General features: G+C 37.6%; 1 protein-coding gene across 1 annotated transcript in view; it reads right to left on the reverse strand.

Moving 5' to 3' along the window:
* Positions 1-15,953, reverse strand: part of ngfa (nerve growth factor a (beta polypeptide)) — a 58,601-nt gene extending 42,648 nt beyond the window's left edge. The window contains exon 1 of the mRNA XM_036592525.1: positions 15,664-15,953. The gene's annotated coding sequence lies outside the window, so the exon portion shown is untranslated. The remainder of the gene's footprint in view (positions 1-15,663) is intronic.
* Between the last annotated feature and the right edge of the window lie 6,404 nt (positions 15,954-22,357).

Raw genomic sequence — 22,357 nt, forward strand, 5'->3', positions numbered from 1 at the left:
TTTCAGTAATACTGCACTGACATAACCACACCATAAACAACATGCTGTGCCAAAGTGGAGGATTACAGAGAAGAAAAATGCATTTTCAGAACTTTCTAGATACATATAAATGAGGTCTTAAGGTATATGGTGAAAAAAATTTTACTGACCGCCCACACACAGCCCACACACAACTCCAACACGACTCCAACACGTGTCATGTATGTTCCACAGACACAATCCATTACAGCAGCTTATGTAAGTGCACTCACACAGTAAAGGAAGTCTTAACTGGAGCCTAATTACAGCCATGCTGAGAAATTCAGAGCAAACATCAACAGTTCTCTTTAATTTTTTTAACACAGTTTTTGGACAACTTTAGGTGATGAACACGTGATCTGAAACTTCACTTCTGTTCATTTTCAGCAGGGAGCAGTCCGGATTGTCTGGATTAGCGGTGCAACGCTGCAGCTATTTTTATCTAAAAATGCTTCTTTTCAGCTGCCAAATTACTTAAGCTCATTGTCAGTGAGAATGGACGGCACACATGACTCTAGAATATCTCTTCTGGTGCCAAGAGTGAAACCAGAGCTGGAGGAAACAATTTTTTTTAATGCACCTTATATGTGAAATAATTATAATAAATTAATTAAATAATCAATCAAATACTTCAGTGGAACTTGTCCATTAATTATTTTTAAAGGTCTACTTGATGATGTTTTTAGACAAAGGTGAATGTTAGAATTTATTTACATGTGCATTTTACATAGTTTATTATTTGTATATTTCTGTTATCCATGTGTATATTATTATTACACTTTAAATATGTGTTTTTATCCTATTTCATCTTCTGTTTTTGTGTAGGTTCAATGTTTTATGAGGGTTCCTCTGAAAACGAGGCCTAAAAATCTCAACAGCTGGTGCCATATGGATGAAATGAACACAAAAGACAGAACAATATCTGGAAACGCTTGGCTAGCAAATAGTTTGGAAAGCAAGTGTGCTAACTAGTGTACTGTTGTAGCTGAAGTTGTCAGCTAATTTAGCTGATGTTTTTATAAGTTACAGATCACATTCCTTTAAAGAAATGTTATGTAACAGTTTTACCTTAAAATAACAGCTTTAACATCATTTTGGTGCTGCACTGTCTTATAATAGTGAGAATGGCGTTCTCTGTTGTTGCCACTCCAGACAGGAACGCCTGCTATAGCACTATGTAACTTTGGAGGAGCAGCACGAGATCTATCGCCAGAACTGTGTAATGATTTATGGAAGTCATTATCCCTGTCTCACTGAGTTTTTTTTTTTTGGATGCCAAAAGTCATCCAACCTCAGATCTGTTTCAGGCCAGCCTAGAAAGAAAGAAATTCAACTTACACCAAAAAGTTTGGTTAGTCTGTCAATCTCATGCTAAATAAGCCCTAAAGGTTTGAATTTACCCTGTTTCTTTGCCCGGGTTGTGCTAAATTCTGACTCCCTAACAGAATCCGACTCTAAAATGGACGCTACAGATTACGCTTGCGATTTCGATTGTTTAAACAAACAAACAACATCTGAGTATAAACTGTAGCGTCCACATGCCTGCACAATGCATGTGCACATGAAGGGGATTTGGATTCTGTATCTTTCAGCTCATCAACAAATGCACATGTACAGCTGTCCATGAGGGGGCGCTCAAAGCATCATTTGTATTTACAACAGTGATGTAAAAGTGAAATATACTCTGCAACTCTAGGGGGAGCCCAGGAGAAAACTACTCTCGCATAATGCTACTTTAAAACTTACTAAGCTTCTGCTAGATTAGCTGTTATGCTAGCAAGCTAGCACAGTTGCTATACAAACTACTAAATTGCCAAATGTGTCAAGTTGTTTTGCCTCACTTTATTCTGTTTGAAGGTTTGTTGTAATGAAAGGCTTGTTATTTGAAGCCACGAGGATCCTCACAGATTTTTCGTCAGTTTTATTTTAGTACAGTGTAATGAAGCTTGGTTTGAGCCCCTGCCCCTTTTGTTCTCAGACTGTAAGTGCCCTCTTGGTCGACTTGTATAACAGTTTGTGTTTTAATGTGGCTCACACTGGAAGTAGAGCTTGTGAATTGGATTTTGCTCAATGAGCTCAATCGCTCTTGGCGCCCCCCACTGGTGCAGTACTGCCACCTATAGAGATTTAATTTCAATTATCTTCAACCTGTCATGGATGCCCATGACAATAGGAATGTATGTGCTGCTGATAAACCACTGATAAGCCCTTATAACTCATTAAGCCAAGTTTCAAGAAAGAGGCATTCATGCCAGGCTCTGTTTAGCTATTATAGAGTTGTAAATAAGGGTGAGCTATATAGCAAAAATATAAAATCACGATATTTGGAGATATTTTCACAAGGCATAATAGGTGACATTTTATTGTATTTCAGATCCTAAGGATGTAAACAAACATTCAATAGGGAGAATGTGACATTGTAAACGTATACAGCTTAGAACTAAGATGTTAAATAAAAATGAGGAAAATTAAAAATACAAGTAAGTACAGTCTGTGATTGACGGTGTGTGAGCTGTTTCCATTGTTGGATGAGCAGTCTCCAGTCCAACATGTTAGTGGATGTAACCCATTCAGTATAGAGAGATAAATTGCTAAATTGTGTTTTTCAGGGTGGACAGTTTCCCCAACAAAATGCAAACGAATGCAAAAGGGGACAAACAATTCTCTGAATACAATTAAGTCCCGTACTTTGGGGCAGCTCAATAGCATGTGTACCCTCGTCAGGGCACTTCCAGCACCCAGGATCACTTTTAAGGTTAACCTTATACAGTCTAGAGTACGTCCCTCACATTCTGTTACCAATCTTACATTAAGTTAATCTAGTCTGAATATCAGCTGACCTGCTCTTTTAATTACGTAAGATATTTTTTTGTAAACATGATTCCAAAATCTGTTTCCCCTTACAGTTTTCACGGATCTAATAGTGCTATATTTCTGTAATATCATTGAGTAGTATGATACTTCATGTCTCATACAATAGCTTGAGATATGATATTTCACTTTTACGGAGGTTTGATCAGTTGGAATACACAAAAAAGCCAAAGTTCTATCTTTAAAAACATGCAAAAAAATAAGAATGCACTGCACTGCACTAAACCTAGTTAAACAGGACTAATAAGGCTCTCTTTGTAATGAAACATGCAGTTAGTCAGTTCTCTTTAAGTGCAGACAAAACCATATTGTGATGTCATTTATCATGACAATGATAAAATATGTCACATCGCCCACCCCTAGTTGAAAGTCCAGTATTCATAGCTATTTGACAGAATAGTTAATCATCTGTTCCTGAACACTTAACCTGAGACTGAGGTTAAGCTTGGACAAGGTACAAAATACAGGGGATCCTGGAGAATCTTGGACCCACCTAATTTACCCTTTGGACCCCCTGAATGTCTCAAAATCTAAATTCATGAGGGTTCCTGACAAATAGCTTATGACATTATACCATTCGTTAAGGGAAAAAAAGACTCACAAATAAAAGCTCAATGAAAGCTCACTGTTTAGCTGCTCCTCTGACAGTTGGAGAGCTTCTGTCTTTGGTGTTCTTAGTTAACTAGAGCTGCAGCACTGCTCTGCTTCAAGGTTGCGCTGTAGCAGACTAGTTCACACAGTTGGTCCTTCCTAGTCTAAAAACTGTAACTCTGTCCGGATTTCTCTGAAAAACTTTACAATGTATATCTGTAAATCTAAAAAAACTCGCCCAGTTTCCTGAGAGTTTGGTGTAAAGAGTGACTTTTCCTCATTTCTCACACTGAAGACATAGGAGGAGATGAGTAAGATCTCAGTTAATGTGAAGAAGGGCACATTACCACACTAGAACAGAGCATTTCCAGAAGAACAATTGATAAACCAAACATGTTGTTGCCATTAGTGCTGCTATGGTGAATGAGTTAGCAGCCAGCCAACACAGGACCCCTGAATACCAGGTTTATTTCACACACTGAGTATGGGTAATATTTTAGGCTAAAATCTCCTGTATCTATAATTGGTTTTCCTGTCAAACTCAGTCTCATAATAGATTTCTCATATGATGTATATTAAACTAAGTTCAATTCCTGTTAATGCAGCACTTTTTTCACTTCTTTTTCTCTTTTACTCTTTCTGCAGCTAACAACAAAACCGAACCAAATTTCTCTGCTGAAGATCTCTCTGCTGTTTTCAGAGAAGAATTGCTAGAAACCAGAGTCATGGAAAAATCTCCTAGACGTTCTCACACATGAAACTACATGTCTACTCATCCACCTGCCAAAACAATCTGTCAGAGGAACCCTGACAAGACCCACCAGGGGAAAGAAAGCACAGTTTCAAGCTCACATTCAGGTGCACTTGCATGTCACATGCTTTGGAAGCAGCCTCGTGTAGAGGCAAGCATTGCAAAACATGTCATCCATCCACGGGTGGGTGAGAGCTGCTTTGCGGCTTTGCTGGAATTAACAGAGACAAAGAACATCTGCTAAATAAACAGTGGAGTGTTGTTCCAGCAATGATCACTGACCAAATCAGAAACCATTAATCAGAGCACTCAACTTGCTGCCGCTCAAAAGTTTGGGGACATAAGCTTGTAATGCCAAAATGCCTAAATGCTACTCGTTTAATCCCCTTTTTGTGATGTCAGCACCAAAGTCTTCCAGGTGTTTAAACCACCTTTGGACCGAATGGGTTTCAATGTGAGATTTTTTAATGTAGTTTTGGAAAATCAAAATCATTATTTAGACTAAATCTGCTTTTTATACTGAGGAAATTAGTTTGAATCAGAATGCCAAAGGACATTCTCTTGGTACAGATGTCAACATAAAGTCTGATAAAAATATATAAAATAACATACTGTTACTGTCGAAAGAAAATCTCCAAAATCTCCAAAATGATAATATCACAATAGAGGGCAAAAAGGGTGCCAATAGAGGGCACCCTAAAACAGTTCAAGGTCATTCATAATGCCAAATGTTTTCAGTGGGTGACAGGTCTGGACTGCAGACAGGCCAGTTTAGCACCCAGACTCTTACTGTGAAGCACTGACATTGTCTTGCTGAAATAAGCAAGGTCTTACCTGAAAAAGACGTCGTCTAGATGGCAACATATGCTGCTTAAAAACCTGCCTATATCATTCAGCATTAATGGTGCCTTCACAGATGTGCAAGTCACCCATGCCATATGCACTAATGCCCCCCCATACCATCACAGATGCTGGCTTATGTATGCTAATAACAAGTTGGATGGTCCCTCTTCTCTTTAGCAGAGGATGCAGTGTCCATGATTGTTAAAAAGAATTTAAAATTTTGATTCAGTGGCCCACAGGACACTTTTCCTCAGTCCATCTTAAATGCGTTTGGGCCCAGAGAAGGCAGCAGTGTTTCTGGATCCTGATTATATGTGGTTTCTTCTTTGCATGGTAGAGTTTTAACTTGCATTTGTGGATGCAGTGACGGACTGTTTTCACAGACAGTGGTTTTCAGAAGTGTTCCTGAGCCCATGCAGTGATTTCCTCTACAGAGTCATGTTTATTTTTAATGCAGTGCTGCCTGAGGGCCTGAAGATCACGGCCAGCCAATATTAGTTTTCGGCCATGTCCCTTGCATACAGAGATTTTTCCAGATTCTGTGAATCTTTAAATGATATTATATATGATATCCGTAAGATGAAAACCATAAGTTCTTTGGTATTTTATGTTAAAAAAAAATTATTCTTGAACATTATTCTTGAGTTTTTGCACTATTTGCCTGTACAGTCTTTCACAGAGTGGTGAATCCTCCCGTTGTTCACTTCTGAAAGACGCTTCTCTGGGATGCACTTTTTATACTTGTGCTGACATGGAAAATGGGAATATATATTTGTCAAAACATTGTAAAATGTCTCACATTTAATATTTGATGAGTTACCTTTGTGTTTATTTCAATTCAATGTATGGTTTCAGTGATCTGCATATGTTTGCATTCTGTTTTTATTCACATTTGCACAGCAACCAACTTTTTTAGAAATGGGTTTAAAGTAACATATCTCATGTTTGGTTAATTATTTAGAGTAAAAAGTAGTAAGTATGAACAAACATACACCAGATTTCACTGTAATGTTTTAACAGAAGTTACATTGCAGTCACCATGTGGATATATGGGGTGAAAAAGGCAGTTCAGTCTCATACAGTATGAATCTGTTTATTATAAAATAAACTGAATCTGGGGCTATAAAAGAAAACAATGACTCTTAGTGTGGTTTTACTGGAAGCTTAACATTTGCATAAAGATTTTAACTATTTACTTTCCTGCAACATTACTGTGAAATTTACTTTGAGTACACTTTTAAAATGATGATTGTTTAAGGGTTCTTTAGTAAAAAGAATGGTTTTATGTAGAACCATGAACACTCAAATAACTCATTTGCATGCTTAATGGTTCTTGGTATGGAGAAATAATTCTTCAGGTTGATTAAGATTTTGTTGTATATGGTTCTATATAGACCCAAAAAGGGATCTATACCACCTCTTTGAAAATGGTTCTGTATAGAACCAAAAAGTGTTCTGCTATTGTGACCATTTCAAGCTTGTAACAATAGAAGAACTATTTTCGGTGCTATATAGAACCATATACAACACATTCTTCATCAACCTGAGAAGTGTTTTCATGATATGAAGAACACTTTAATCATGCAAAGGGTTTTTGAGTGTACATGGTTCTGTATAGAACCATTTTCTTTGCTAAAGAACCTTTCAAGAACCATCTTTTTTGAGAGTGTAATTTAATAAAAATATCTTGTAACTTTCCAATGTTATCCAAAATAGCTACTTAGTACTATGAAGCTTGTACCACACCCTTACCTGGCTAATACCTAGAACTTAGAGGACTGTAAAATAAGTTTTTAAAATAACAGTTAAAATCAAACACTAAGGTGTCTCCAAATGTGTGGAATGTATTGCGTCAGTGCTCTGATTGACTTGCACTGTAAATGAATCAGTTGCTTCACTGCAGAATGAATGTCCAAGAAGAGCTGGTGCAGCATCTGAATGAAGCCCAGCAGTTCTGAGAAACAGTCCACACATGTGGTTTATCTCAAGACTTTGGCAGTCAGAAAAAAACAAGACGCCATTCATTCAAACACCTACACATAAAGAGTGAATTGGTGCCAATAAAACCGTATTCCTCCACTGAGGGAGCATATAAACCTGGAAAAGATTCTGATGATTAAAACTGCGAGCATGAAACCGCATATTTTATAGCTTTGAATGCGAACAAGCCCACCATGTTTGCCCAAAATCAGTTATGCCTGCTCCTTCATGGGTGCCTCATGCAAGAGATTCAAACATGAGATTTGTTTACGTTTTCAAAAGCTACAAAAACTGCTGAGCTTATTAAACTGTCCGGTCTTTTCAGGGGGATTTGATGTTGAGTTGACTCTGAAGCATTTTAGCATTTTTATTCCAGTGTAGTGTAGGAGAACAGGGATTTGTGCTCATTTGTAGATACTTTTTTCCAAGGGCATCTACATCTAAATTGAAGTCACATGGTTGGAACAGACCACTTGGCCTTGCTTCATGCAGGCATATGAGAGCATGGAGAAGAAAGCATTTCTGCAAACTCCTGATCTTCATTCTGTGAGGATCTTCTCATTATATTCTCTTTGATTTGACAATCCAGCACAAGTAAAACAGCTCACTGGGACTCTGCAGTGGCTTCTAGAAACTCATTTCTGTTGATCTGCGTTTTATGGAAACATTCAGACAGCTATGAAAAGAAAATGAGTTTTGCAAGTCAAAATGTCTTTAAAAGCTGCTCTTACTTTACTAAAACTGTTTACTCAGTGTGGAGGAAAACAACATGTTTGTTAAATAAACAAATGATTCAGACAGAGAGCTAGATAGATAGATAGATAGATAGATAGATAGACATACAAACAGATAGATAGATAGATAGATAGATAGATAGATAGACAAACAGATAGATAGATAGATAGATAGATAGATAGATAGATAGATAGATAGATAGAAAGACAGACAAACAGGTAGATAGATAGACAGACAAATAGATAGATAGAACTTTATTGAACATCACAGCTACATACAAAATTACAAGGACGAAACAAATGATTCAGACAGAGAGCTAGCTAGCTAGATAGATAGATAGACAGACAGACAGACAGACAGACAGATAGATAGATAGATAGATAGATAGATAGATAGATAGATAGATAGATAGATAGATAGAAAAATAGATAGACAAACAGACAGGTAGACAGACAGACAGACAGACAGACAGATAGATAGATAGATAGATAGATAGGTAGATAGATAGATAGATAGATAGATAGATAGATAGATAGATAGATAGATAGATAGATAGACAAACAGACAGGTAGATAGATAGATAGATAGATAGATAGATAGATAGATAGATAGATAGATAGATAGATAGATAGATAGATAGATAGATAGATAGATAGATAGATAGACAGACAGACAAACAGTCCACTCCAGAATATCTGCCCCACAAAGACTACTGCAGCACCACTGTTAGACATGAGTGGGCATGTTCACAATAGAGGGTACACACGCAACATCACAGTTGGCAGGAGTCACTGCGGTCAGTGTGAATGCACAGAAATACAAAAAACATCTAAAATAGGAAAGAACTGCTATGATTGACTGTACAAATAGATTTAGCAAGAATTTTGAGTGATCTTTAAGCTGAAGGAAGGAGAAGCACTGAAGCACTGACATGGCAATGGCAACTGTGTGTTATCGTGCATCCTTACTCCGCACATACTGCAAACATCAGCGCTGCCGCACAGATATATGCTACTGAGTGGCAGTGTTGGCTATGAACAAAGTAGGCCTAGTTAGCTTACAGTTTTCCAAATAAAAGTTGTAAAAAAATATAAATATTTGTACAAATCTGTCAACATACAACCACAATATCCATTGTTGTCCTCGTCACTTTAGTTTCACCACCAAATCCCATTTTGAAGTATGACCACACTGCAAAAAATGATATGTTAGCAAGTGTGAACATGGTGGCAAAGTGATGTCAATGCATATCCTCTATGGATGTAATGATGATTATGGTTTTCATTTTGAATGAAGCATATGACATATATCAATACTTAGTTTTCTGAGGTCTGCAAATAAGGATAGAATGCAATATTCAACAAGAAACAGGAGGAAAATCAAACAGCTTGTAAAAATAAGGTAGAATAATGCCATAATGAGATGCCATCCAATCAGCTACCTGTTACTATGCAGTTTATGCAGTTATACTGCGTTTATACTGTGGTCTATGCAGTTGTCTAGTGTTCTAGAAGTGCTGACCACTCACATCACCTACTCAGATCATGATGAATTAATCACAATAACAATAACATTTCAGCATATCGTCCAGCCCTGTCTAAAGCTGATATAGATGATGCACTTATTAATCTCCATTCTGCTCTATTAATGTGTTAAGCTTGTTTATGTAGATCTAGATGCAGATTCCTAAGCAGTAATACATCTTACGGTTCTTGTTTAATAATAATTCCCTGTTCTCTCTTTTCCCAACAGAACCACGTGGCTGTTTGTGAGTAAGTGCTCCTGTTTAACCCCAGAAGGCTCGATAGATCCTCCTTGACGTGAACTTCGTGTCAGGTCAGTCCCTCCAACACAAACACCGCGAGCTCATCCTAAACAGAGCGCTTCTAAACAAACTCAAACAACTGTAAAACTGCCTCGGCTTGGCTCCCTGTGGCCAGAGACTGTCCAAACCCGCAAATGCATTAGCTACCGAATATTCCAGGCCGTTTGGGCTGTACATCAATAGCAGCTCCAATCGCTCTCCTGAGGATCTGCGTCTGTCCGACTGTTCAAATAAGCGAACAGCGCAATTTCACAAAAACATCAGGAAATAACATTTAGGATAATATTTCTGCTGTTATGCTTTTGGGAAGTTATCAATAAGACAAACTGCCAATAATATTGAGGCCCTTTTAACCCCTTGAAGTCTAAAGGTTGTCCACAGTTCACTTTCAGTAATACAGAATTATATATTAGTTTTATCATAGATATTGAATAATTCATAGTGAGTACTAAATAATGAGTATTGAATATTTAATAGTAGTTAATAAATCATACAGAGTAGATGCTCAAAATTTCATTGTAATTACTGAATAATTCATAGAGAATAATAAATAATTCATATAGAAAAAATTAATTCATAGTAGATGCTGAATAATTTATAGTAGATACGGAATAATTTATAGTAGTTACTAATACTGCATAGCAGATGCTGAATGATTAATACCAGATGCTGGAAAAACTCATAGTAGTTACTAAATATTTCAAAGTACACACTGAATAACTAATATTTGGTAAGGATTAGTTAATATTAGATACTAATAATTCATAGTGGTTACTGTATAATTCAATCAGAAACTAAATAATACATAGTAGATACTGAATAATTCATAGTAGATGCTGAATTCATAGTAGTAACTGCATAATCGCTGTATATAGCAGTATAGTAAAAGTGTTATTTGTAATGGGATATTGGCCAAATTCTCCAACACATGGTTTAAAGCTGTCCACTGTTGATGTGTTAAAATATCTAATATCTTTTGATTTCATATTATCATCTTATCATCTGGTCCTGATCCTAAATTTAACCCTCATGCTGACAGTATCACCTGCGTTTCTGCATAGTTTTTTGAGAATTCCTAGATTCGCTATAAGGAATAATGTCCACATCCCATCCTATTGGTGCTCAGTGTTTCAGGCCTCTGTGTTAAACATGTGTCTGCTGCAGGTAAATGTGGTTCAGGACGGTGTAGTGTAACCTGGCATGGCTTAAACTCTCAGGGGAGCTGCTGGCAGTGTCCCACCTGCCCTCATTAGAACCTCATTACCTCTCATTACCGCTGCAGCACGCTACGCTGTGTGAGCACACATCTACAGAGAGGAACCTTTAATTCAGGCTCAATGGGAAACCCGAGACACCTCATGAATAATAATAGCAGACATCATTGTATAGGAGGAAAATAGCACTGTCCATCTGCCTCCATACGGGAGAGCATCGGCGCAATTTGAAGAGTCCTACTCGCTTTCCCTGCACGCTGGGCTAACAGCAGCCGCAGGCCGTCAGCGAGACCACAGGTTGAACTCTGCATGCGACTTTCTACATAGAGCTTGGACAAAGGCTGATGGCAGCTTGTCTTCTTTCAAATTCTGTTGCTTTTCAATTAAGTAAGAAAAATCAGTCACACTTTACTGCACACTCTTAGAAAAATGTTGTAGAACCATGAACACTCAAAGAACCATTTGCATGAATAAAAGGTTCTTTGCATGATAAAATGGTTCTTCCGATTGATGGAGGATGTGTTATATATGGTTCTATAAATAACTTTTTTGAGAAGTGTTCCATATAGCACTAAATTGTAACAATAGTAGAACCCTTTTTGGACATAGAACCATACACAACACATTCTCCATCAAGAGACTGAACCATTTTGCCATGTAGAGAAACATTTAAGCATGAAAATGGATTTAAGTAGAACTATAATTCTATCTCTTTTGGTCCAACAGTGGTTTAAAGTATGACATCACAAGAAAGGGAGAAAATGGGCGTGGCTTTTGGCTTTCTTCCCGATGTAGGACTTTTAGCAAAAATGTCAAGATTTAAAAGCTTTTTATTGGGAACGATAACGCATTGCAAACTGCTGGTTTATTAAAACCATTTTGAAAAGTGTGCATGTGTACGTGTAAGCGGGAAAAAAGACACCATCATCAGTTTTTACAGGATAGAAATCCCCATAAACACTGCGCTCACCGCCGCTCATGGCTGTGCAGACGCTTTATACTTTACAGATGTTGGCAGAATTGTTCTTAGCCTGTTCACTGGGGCTTTACTGTCTTAGCAGGCTGAACCGTCAAACCAGACTTGGCTTGGATGGTCCACTAGATGCTCACTTTGTTGACATTACTGAGTATCTTTCAATGTAGCTTCATGTTAAACCTTAAACTTTAACCTTAAACCTTAAACCCTAAACCATAAACCTAATTGTTAACCCTAACCCTTTACAACACAATCCCCATTGTGGAACTAATATTTAGTGTCAATTTGCGTCCAGCTGGATTTATGGCCATATTAAGATATCCATAAAAATATAATTCCACAATGAATTACTTCCTATAATTCTTCAAACTCAGACTTCCTCAGTAACAACAGTCCTGCTCCAATCCACATCTCAGTAACGTAATAACAAATAGAAAACGGAGAAGATTCCTATTCACCAGCTACTTGTTCAAATGTCTCTGTTCAACCTTGAATGGTGACGCCGTTACATTCTGGCATCTCAATTTACCTGTTGGACCTAAAATAATGAAGCGGTAACATTCTGACGCCTCAGTTTTCCTGTTCCACCTTAAATGTTACAGCAGGTACTGGGGTGGCAGAATTTAACTGCTGCATCATTTAAGGTGGAACATGAAAATTCAGCTTTCTACTTCGGCTTCTTATTCACCAGCTCCTTGTTCAAATTTTCCCATTCCATCTTAAATGGTACAGCAGTTACATTCTGGCAGTTCAAGTTTCCCGTTCCACCTTAAATGTTGCAGCAGTTACTGAGGCACCAGAATGTAGTTGCTGCACCATTTAAGGTGGAATTGAAAAATTATTTTTTCTGCTTTGACTTAAACTTTCTATAAAGCTGGAGTTGACTCCTTCTTCGCCAGCTTCTTGCTTGAATTTTCCCGTTCCACCTTAATTAGTGAAACAGTTACATTCTGACCCCTCATATTTCAAGTTCCACCTTATATATGGTGCAGTGGTTGTAACTTTAGCTTCATCCTTTCAGCAATCTCAACGGGTGGCATTTGGTAAGCTGAATGAACCCACTTTACTAACCTAATTCTAGTCTGTATATCATTCAGCTGCACAGCGTGTCACTAATGATCGGTTATTGTTCAGTGTGGTGCCTGTCGCATAATGATGATGTAAACGTCTGCAGTGGTGTTTGGATCCAGGCTATTTGAGGCAATTTAGGGAAATTATACAGATGTTTTATCCTGTATGAATTTTCCAGTTAAATTACGCATATTTTACAGATTACGTTAGCGGAACTCTGATCAAACTAATCCAGCTCCAATAGGGTTAAACAGAAAACAAATAAAATAGGTAAGTAGACTTCAAACGCTTTAACACTATTATTTTGTATATTATATTATATTTTGCTGCTAAAAAACAAAAAACAAAAAATCTGAATTTAAAAAGTTGTGTATAGTATGTAGTAGAATGTATGTTCTCTCATTGGGTGGCGTTAAGGTAACTTTCTGGCAGGCCAAATCAAACGTCCTCACTAGCCCGCTCTGGGCAGTCCTGCCATAGAAGAACCACTTTCAGTTCCTTAAAAGCCTTTCAAAGGTTGGCTGATTAGAGTACCATTTTTGTAAATTAGATGTGTGAGTGTGAAGAACAATTTTAAAGAGGAACCTCCACATAATGCAAAATTCCTACACTCTATACCAATTTTCCCATGCAAAGAACTATTTGAGCATGAAATTGTTCTACATAGAACTCATGGTTCTAAAAAACTCTTTACTAAGGACCTCTTGAGGAACCCTCTTTTTGAAGAGTGCAGAAAAGTTTAACTTTCAAATGCTTAAAGAATCGCTTAATGTGAGGGTATGGAAGAACCTCCTATAATTGGTCTAGTAACAATAGCAGAACCCTTTTTGATGCTATATAGAGCCATTATTTAAATATTCTTTAATAATCCAGACAAGACAAGTTTTCCATTATATAGAAGAACCGGTTAACTGTGCAAAGAACTAATCATTTTGTCATATTTACATGAAAGGGTTAAGAACCTTTACATTATTTCATACACTCCTAAAAAAGATGGTTTTTCAAGAAGTCATTATTAAAGGGAATGATTCTACATACAACCATGAACACTGAAAGAACCATGCACATGCTTAAATCATTCTTTGGATGGTGAAATGGTTCTTTGGACAGATGGAGAATGTATTGTATGTGGTTCCCTTTAAGCATGCACATGGTTCTCTGAATGTTCATGGTTCCATGGTTCTTTGAGTGACAAGACAATAGTTGAACTTTAGCATAGAACTATTGCTTTACTAACAAAAGAAAAAAAAAACCCTTGAAGAATCTTTTTAAAGAGTGAACCTTTAAGAGAAAACACTTACAAACCATTTCTTGGGAACCAGAATTGGTTCTTGTATGCTCAAAGAACCCATTGTTTTTTTAAGAATGTACTCATTCACAGGTGTCAGGTCAACACTGGGGATTTTTCACCAGACAGTTTGTTTACAGGTTGATCTTTTGCCCAGCTGAGCTTCAGGGCACCATCAGAATGAAGTGAGTCTGAATTTTTTCCTCCTTCATTGCTGGTGTTGGGTTCTGCCTGCTGCTCGGTGTCTGACATGCTAACCACGCTAACCCCGCCCAGATGAAAATGATAAAAGTCTGTAACGTGTCCCGTGTCTGCAGGAGGAACAAGGCAGCGCTAGCAAGCCCCTCTGGTTGTGTAACATGAGCAGCTTATGGAGGAGATGGAGAGAGAGAGAGAGAGAGAGAGAGAGAGAGACAGAGAGAGAGAGACGGGGGGTTGAGGAAAGTGAGAGAAAGCGAGAGCTGATGTTTCAGGGGTTTCTCCCTTGGGGGCAAAAGCAGAGGGACAAAAAATTCTCTGAGAAGGTTGAGAGGCTGAGACGCTCCTCTCTTAACCTGCAGACAGTTTGCAGGTTTGAGTCTGTGCCTCTTTTTTTGTTTTGTTTTGTTTTGGTTTCGAAGTCAAAATTTGACAAACAGTTAAAAAATGCGATAGAACCACTTTCCTTCCACAAAACAAGACACAACAACTTCATCAAATTCAAATTTTAACAGGACTGCACTGTGTGCGCTTCCCACAACAGAATGTCTCACATTTCCTTGGATAATTTCTCCCAGAACTTTTGAGAAGAAGATCCCCCTTCACCTTTGCGGACCATCTCCGCTCTGAGCGCACACGTACAGCAGCAGGGCTCGAATATTTGAGGGAGTTTTCATGAGACCGCAGATTATTCTCGTCTAAACCACAGGATTTTATTCAAATTACTCAAATAAACACACTTAAAAACTGCTTGTCGTTCCTTTTTTTTTCCAGACGTTCCTCTTCATATGTTTATGTATTCGTATGTTTAGCTGCTTACATCAGATGTTTCTCATCTATGAATGTTTGGCGGTTTTGGGAATGCTGTCAACTTTTTCCTTCCACCGACTCACCGTGTGGTTTATCAGCTTTTCAGCATCACTTTCAGAACAAAACTTTGTCATTTTATACATTTTTAACACTGTTTTCAAAACACTAGCTGTCCTTTACACCAAAATTACTCAAATTACTTACAATAAAATAGTTCTATTTTGACTAATTTCAGAAGTTAAGAACATTTTACCCCTTCTTTTGTAAAGATACACTTTGGAAATACAAAGTTTTGTTCTAACAGTGATCATATAGATCACTATAATAGTTGCAAAGTTTGCATTCTTGCTGCATCTCAGGTCTTCCTGATAACGCAATATGTATTCAGGTTAGAGAGCACATGTTTTGCCTTGACAGGTATGTCCCAACATGAATATGCGCATATAACCTGAAACGTTCCACCCGTACGCAGATCAGCAACCTTTCACTCACCTTTGGAACCCGTGTCCTCTTCCTCACCCTCAGAGTTTCTCGTCTTTCACCACAAAAAAGGTCCCAAAACCCAAAGTTGGTGGTAGTCCAGCTCTCTCGCAGGTTTTTTTATCCCAGAAAGCCGTATCCCGTCAGCTCTTTTAAGGATGACTTATCCAGGTTATGTGCCGCTCACCCCGCTCTACTCCCACTCTCCCCTGTAGGAAAATTGATTGTTCTGAAAGTTTTTGAGTCCCACAGTTGTTTCCCTCAGCTTTCCCAGGGTTATCCAGCAGGTCCTAGTGCCTCCCTCCCTCCTTCTCTCTCTCTCTCCCTCTCTCCCTTTCTCGCCCAGCCCCACCTTCCTCTCCGCTTTATAGGCTGTAAAAGCCAGTGGTGTGGAGCCAAGGGTAGTGGAGGAAAGGGGAGCTTTGTTTAGGTTTGACTCAAGGGATGATTCATGGGATTGATGCACTTGACATTTCCCACCGAGTGACCGATGTCGTTACACCTGCACTAGCTTGGGTTAGCCTAAGTGGTTTTCCTGAGGACTGAAATGCAAAGTAGTTGGTCATACATGAAGAGGAACCGCCAGGAAATTGGGCAGTTGCTGTTATAAGAAGTCCTTGGATTAAGAACTTTTGTTGTTTGTATGTTTTTACACTGTTTAACCCCCTGAAATCCCAGTCTTATTATATACCAAGGCGTATTATTCAGTAACTACACTGTAATAATAAAGGTTCTGGGCAGGTAGATTTTTCGTTTATCAAGGTACAAACAATGTAAATGTTCCCTGAAAGGTTTTGAGGACCAATTGTGCACCTTAAATAAGTTTTTCCAGGTGAAAAGTATGTATTTGTACCTTTTCATAACCTAAAGTTTTAAAACAGAGCAATAAAATAAAAAATCTTGGAGATGAGACGGGGTGTGTAATTTCAGTGGATTATGGCACAGTTATGTTACCTGACTAAAGGTACTGAGATGTACCCTTGAGGGTTTCACCCCAGTGACAAGAGGGGCACTACCCCAGTGACAGTTTACTACCTGAGAGTATTCAATGAAAAGTGTCTGAGCTATTCTTATCCTATAGAAATGTGTAATAAAACTTTGGGCCATGTATGGGGTTAAAAGTGCCACTTGTATTTTTAATATCTTGTATTTTTTTAATTAAAAATACTCATCTCAGTGAGTATTTGTATTCCAAATACAATAACAAGTGATAGTAAGGGGGAAACTGACTGCATGTGTAAAAAAGAAAATCTTTGTAGTGAGTAATGTTGAACATGGGCTGCAAATGCTACTGATTTCTGCCAGAAAATTGCCAAACTGTGCTTGAGAGACCACATAGTCTCTTTTTGTAGTGCCCTCTAGAGGCCATTCCACCAGCAGAATGGAAGTGGACTTATTCATTATCAATATAATCAAATAGAACATTTTTCCCTTTAACTCTGTTGTGACTCTGTTGAGCTGCTAGTGAGCAATGAAAGGTGAAAAGAGAAAAATAATTCACCCCTCTCCACAAAGACGGACAACTGCAGCTTTCTTCCCAATCCTGTACAAGTCACACAGCATTGAAACACAATAATAACACTTTTATAAACACAGACTCACCTACAAATATGAAAATCCAAGTAATGGGTTTCTGTAAATCATATAAATTTCCATCTAAATATAAACACTCAAAGAACGCTTTTGCATGATTAAAGGATTCTTTGTATCATGAAGGTGTTCTTCAGATTAATGGAAAATGTGCACAAATGTGCTATAGATGGTTTTATATTAAAGAGTCTTTTCAAAAAGGGTCCTATATAGCACCCAGAAGGGTTCTTTGAGTGTTCATAGTTGTATAGAGAACCATTTTCTTTACTAAAGAACCCTCTTTTTTAGGAGTGTATAGTTCCCTTTAAATACATGTCCATACATTGTCCCCATTGTTTCACCACACCCAGCTGAACCAGGCCACTCTGCTCATATATCGCAGCACACAGCTTTCTGCATTTACTCTGCATTTCTCAACTGGGCAAGTTCACATTCACACTGAGCCTCTTTGTTCACTCAGAAACTCTTATTTGAGTTATTTTTATATTATTTCTAAAGCTTTACACCTTGTGTTTTGAAACACATTTAGATTGCAATCATTGTAATCAATGCAAAACTTAGAGATCAACTCTATGAGAATACAAATGTAGATATATAAATTCAAGATGCTTTTCATCATTAATTTCATGTAAAATTATTGATTGATTGATTATTGAAATTATTGAATTAATGATTTTCTGCAGCAATTTCTCCATGAATTTGTTGTTTATTTACAGCTGTATTATTAATACTGTATTATAAAATTAAAACACCATATTTCTAAAGACTATACAGTTAAATTAGCACGTGCATGTACCTTCATGCATACCATTAAAAAAAAAAACTCAATCATGCAATGCAGAACTTTTTATCAACTGGATTAGCAGGTACATACACTCAAACCGATCATTAAGACTACAGAGACAGCAGTAACCAAATATCTTTACAGGATGAGCTACACTCTTAAATAAGATGGTTCGGCAAGGGTTCTTTAATAAAGACAATGGCTCTATATAGAACCATGAACACTCAAAGAACCATCTGCATGCCTAAATGATTCTTTGTATGGTGAGAGCATTCTTCAGATCAATGGAGAATGCATTGTGTATGGTTCTAAAACCTTTCTGAAAATGGTTCTATGTAGCACCAGAAAGAGTTCTGCTATTGTGACGATGTCAGAACCCTTTTTGGCACTATGTAGAACCATACACAATTCATTCTTTATCACATAACAAAGTCTTGACACTGTAACAATTTTCAAAAAGGTTCTATATAGAACCATCGGCAGCACATCTACTATATACAACACATTCTCCATCAATCTGAAGAACAACTTCATCATGCAGAGAACCACTTAAGCATGCAAATGGTTTATTTAGTGTTCATGGTTCTATATAGAGCCACTGTCTTCACTAAAGAACCCTTGAAGAACCATATTTTTTAAAGAGTGTAGTTAATTGAAGCATGGTTGGAATAACAACAATGTGAAATGTATCTCTGTGAAATTAACTGCTAATTGACAAAAACTAACAATGCTGCAAGGAGTGCTGGGAAGCCCCGCCTCTGTTACTGCAATATTCAGAGTCAGGCTGCAAGATTGCACAAATGAAGGGCTGCTTTCCCAAAATGCCTTGCAATTAACAAGTGCAGCTAATTCATGCTACTTCTTTGACCTGTATCTTAGCATTAGTACAGCAATCACTTCTAAAGAATACACTGCATTAAATTTAAAATTAAAAATTAAAAATTAAAAACCTAATTAAAAAAAATTAAAACACCTAATTTGACACCTTGTCTTTAACGTAGAACCGTGCTGTGTGGTCATGGAGCGAAGCCTTTAAAGAACACGTCCACTGCATGATCAACAGGCCATGCTTGTTATCAGGCTAGCCTTTTAGCGGTGTCAAGTTAGAACGTGATCCTTCAGCTCTGAGGCCTATTGACCCTTCCAACTGGTCCTCGTCTGGGAGGGGGTCTCTAGAGGTCAAGTGTCCCCATATTTCAGGTTCTTCTGACAGTGTGTGAAGTGCCAGCTGGGGAGCGAGAGCTGCATTTTTTTTTCTTTTTGGCCCAGTACTGAACCCTGACCACACAACTGCACTACACCTACAATCTTACAAAGATGGTGCTTCAAGGGTTCTTTAGTGAAGAAGACTATTTGCACGATTCAAGTTTCTTTATATCATGAAAGCATTTTTTGGATTGATGAAAAATGTGCATGAATGTGCTAAAGATGGTACTAAAGAACCTCTTTGAAAAGGCTTGACACCGTAACAATAGGCAAACCCTTTTGGGTGCTATAGAGAACCATTTTCAAAAAGAATCTAGAGCACTTTCTTCATAAGCCTTTCATGATACAACTGATACTTTGATCTGAAGAATGATTTCACTACGCAAAGAACATTTAATCGCTAACCTTTGAGAGTTCATGGTTCTATATCCAACCACTTTCTTGTGTACTAGCTCCGTTCGGCTCATTCCCGCCACCTGGTGTGAGGTCTGGCTCTAAGGGAACGGTCTCGAGCAGCAACATTTATCTTGGCACAGAACCCGTGGTTACACATGCTAGCTTACTAAAGCGAGCCGCCTATTCCTCGTTCCAGCCGGCAGCTGCTGCTTTGTTCGCCTTGTTTGAACAGGAGCCACCATACCAAAGTTAAGTGGACGTGGGATTTCTGCAGAACGGCTTTGATAGTAAAGCACTCTGTTCTCCCGTCTTACAGTACGCACGCTAATCTGCGCCTGCATTCATTTCCATCAAGATCTTCAGCGAGGGAAAGTGGTTGGACAGGTTGTCTTGAATAATGTGGGCAAGGTTGCTATAGCTGGAGGATATATGGGCCTGATTACACCCCATTCTCTCGACATGCCGACCAATGTTTACGTGACGGTTCGTTGGGTCTTTCTGAGTCCTATAGCTTTCATGGGTATTTTAGCTGTAAACGCTCGATCACAGTAGTGCACTGTAACTCCTGCCACTCTGTCAGGCTGCGAAACTGGAAGCCGGTGGGTGGAGCTGCCGGTGTGCGCTTGCTACGTCATCAGGGTGTGGTGATACCGGCTCTGTGACTCAAAGCCAGCAGAGGAAGCCTCAGGTGTTTCTGATGTTTTCTGCTTCTCTTGGCTGGCACCGGGCCCAGACAGCTGGAGGCGGTGGAGTGAAGGTTTCTGAGGTTTTGTTGCTGCTCTCTATGGATTTCTGCAGATTTGTTTGGCTTGAGCTTGAGGTCTAGTAGCACATATACAGACATAAACAAAAAGTACATCCTACTATCAACCTCACTTTAAGCCTTAGGCTGCTTTTCATGTTGTGAGTTGCATGCAGCATCATTTGTGGGCAACATGACAGCTACACAAAGCAATTCACAAGCACATTTTCATTTTTCCAGCTGTCACTGTCGTTATTTTTTCCAGTGAAATGATGTTGTTTTATTTGATATATGAATGCGTCATGCAGCTCAAGTTCAAATTAGTTTCATGTACACTACATGTTATTTGTTTTTACTGCACATTATATTTTATGGTTGTTTTAGAATATTTTATTATATATCTTCACTCCTTCTATTTATGCATCTGTATAATAGCATATGACAATACTTTTGCTCTTGTTTTGTTCTTAGGTATATATAATAGGTTTATTTTCAGGTACTTCATAGAATTTAAGGTGGAAAGATTCATTCATACTGCCTCCGTAAAGGAATATGCATGTGGCTATGGCTATTTATAAAAATGTATTACAGTTTATAGCCATGTTTATTATGCTCTATAAATTGTTAATACTAATGCAGTATGCCTAAGTAGTGCTCATAATGTTTATAAAAACATGCTCAGTCAGACCAACTTATAAATTATATTTATCTGGAATAATTAATATGTAATTATCTATAGTACAGTTAATAATTTCTTGTAGATGTTTAAATCTGTATTGCAACATTTCTTGCAAAGGGATCATTGTGTAATGCATTTGCATAAATATTTATAGTCACTTTGATAATACCAAAGGAATGCATTATAACACTTTGTCAGTGTGTTTGTAGTTTATTGTAAGCATGGTGATCATAGAAAGTGTTGCCATTTTATTTCTTTTTGTAAAAAAAGCTTGCATATACAACAATAAACACCCCAGTAAATAGCACTACAGCACTATGTTTTTATGCTTCTAAACTGTGGAACTCATCTTTTAAAATTCAACAGTCAAGTTCAGTTCATATTTTCAAAAACATTTGAAAATGTATTCTGTAAGTGTTTTCTACTTAGAACACATTTATTTGCTTGTCGTTTCATTTTATTATATTGATCATTGTAATTTTCCTCAATTTGTTTCTTTTTCTGCTGAATTCAGTTGAATTCACATTTTTAATTTAAAAATGTAACTTTCTAACCTAGATATTAATAAGAGTACTGTTGTTATTTACTTTATTTATTTGTCGTTAAATTCTTTCTGTTCATATTTTTGCTTTTATTGGTTATGTGCTTTTATTACTCTTAAATGGTAAAGCACTTTGAGTTGTTTGTGTGTATTTCTATAATTATTACTGACTGTGTGGATCATATGAACATTATAGAGCACTTTTTAAGTGAAACAATAGAAGTCACATCGCCCCTACACTTCCAGTAGCGTATTACAGTCTGACAAAATGACTGTGTGGATCATATGAACATTATAGAGCACTTTTTAAGTGAAACAATAGAAGTCATATCGTCCCTACACTTCCAGTAGTGTATTACAGTCTGACAGAATGACTGTGTGGATCATATGGACATTATAAAGCATTTTTAAAGGAAACAGTAGAATCCATATTGCCCCCTACACTTGTACAACTTTCATTGTGAGTGCATTAACAATAAAGCTCCACATCAAAGGCCATTGTTTTTATTGACCGCATTAAATTGGTGCAGCCCTAATAAAACAACAACATACTTTTGTTATCATTTACTTGAGTTTTAAGAATTAAACCTAGTGAATTACACTTACGCTGCAATTCCGTTCTTAATGTCTGTTTGCTTGATGTCAGAAAAATCAAAAAGCTGTAAAAAATGTTTGTTTTTATTCAGAGCTTATTCGTACAGCTATTTGCCTGTTGGCTGTTTTGCCCGTTAGGTATCTCCTGGTTTGCTAGGCATGCTGTGAGTAGGT

This window comes from Colossoma macropomum, unplaced genomic scaffold, assembly GCF_904425465.1.
Source record: "Colossoma macropomum unplaced genomic scaffold, Colossoma_macropomum, whole genome shotgun sequence".
In the NCBI taxonomy this organism is placed as follows: Eukaryota; Metazoa; Chordata; class Actinopteri; order Characiformes; family Serrasalmidae; genus Colossoma; species Colossoma macropomum.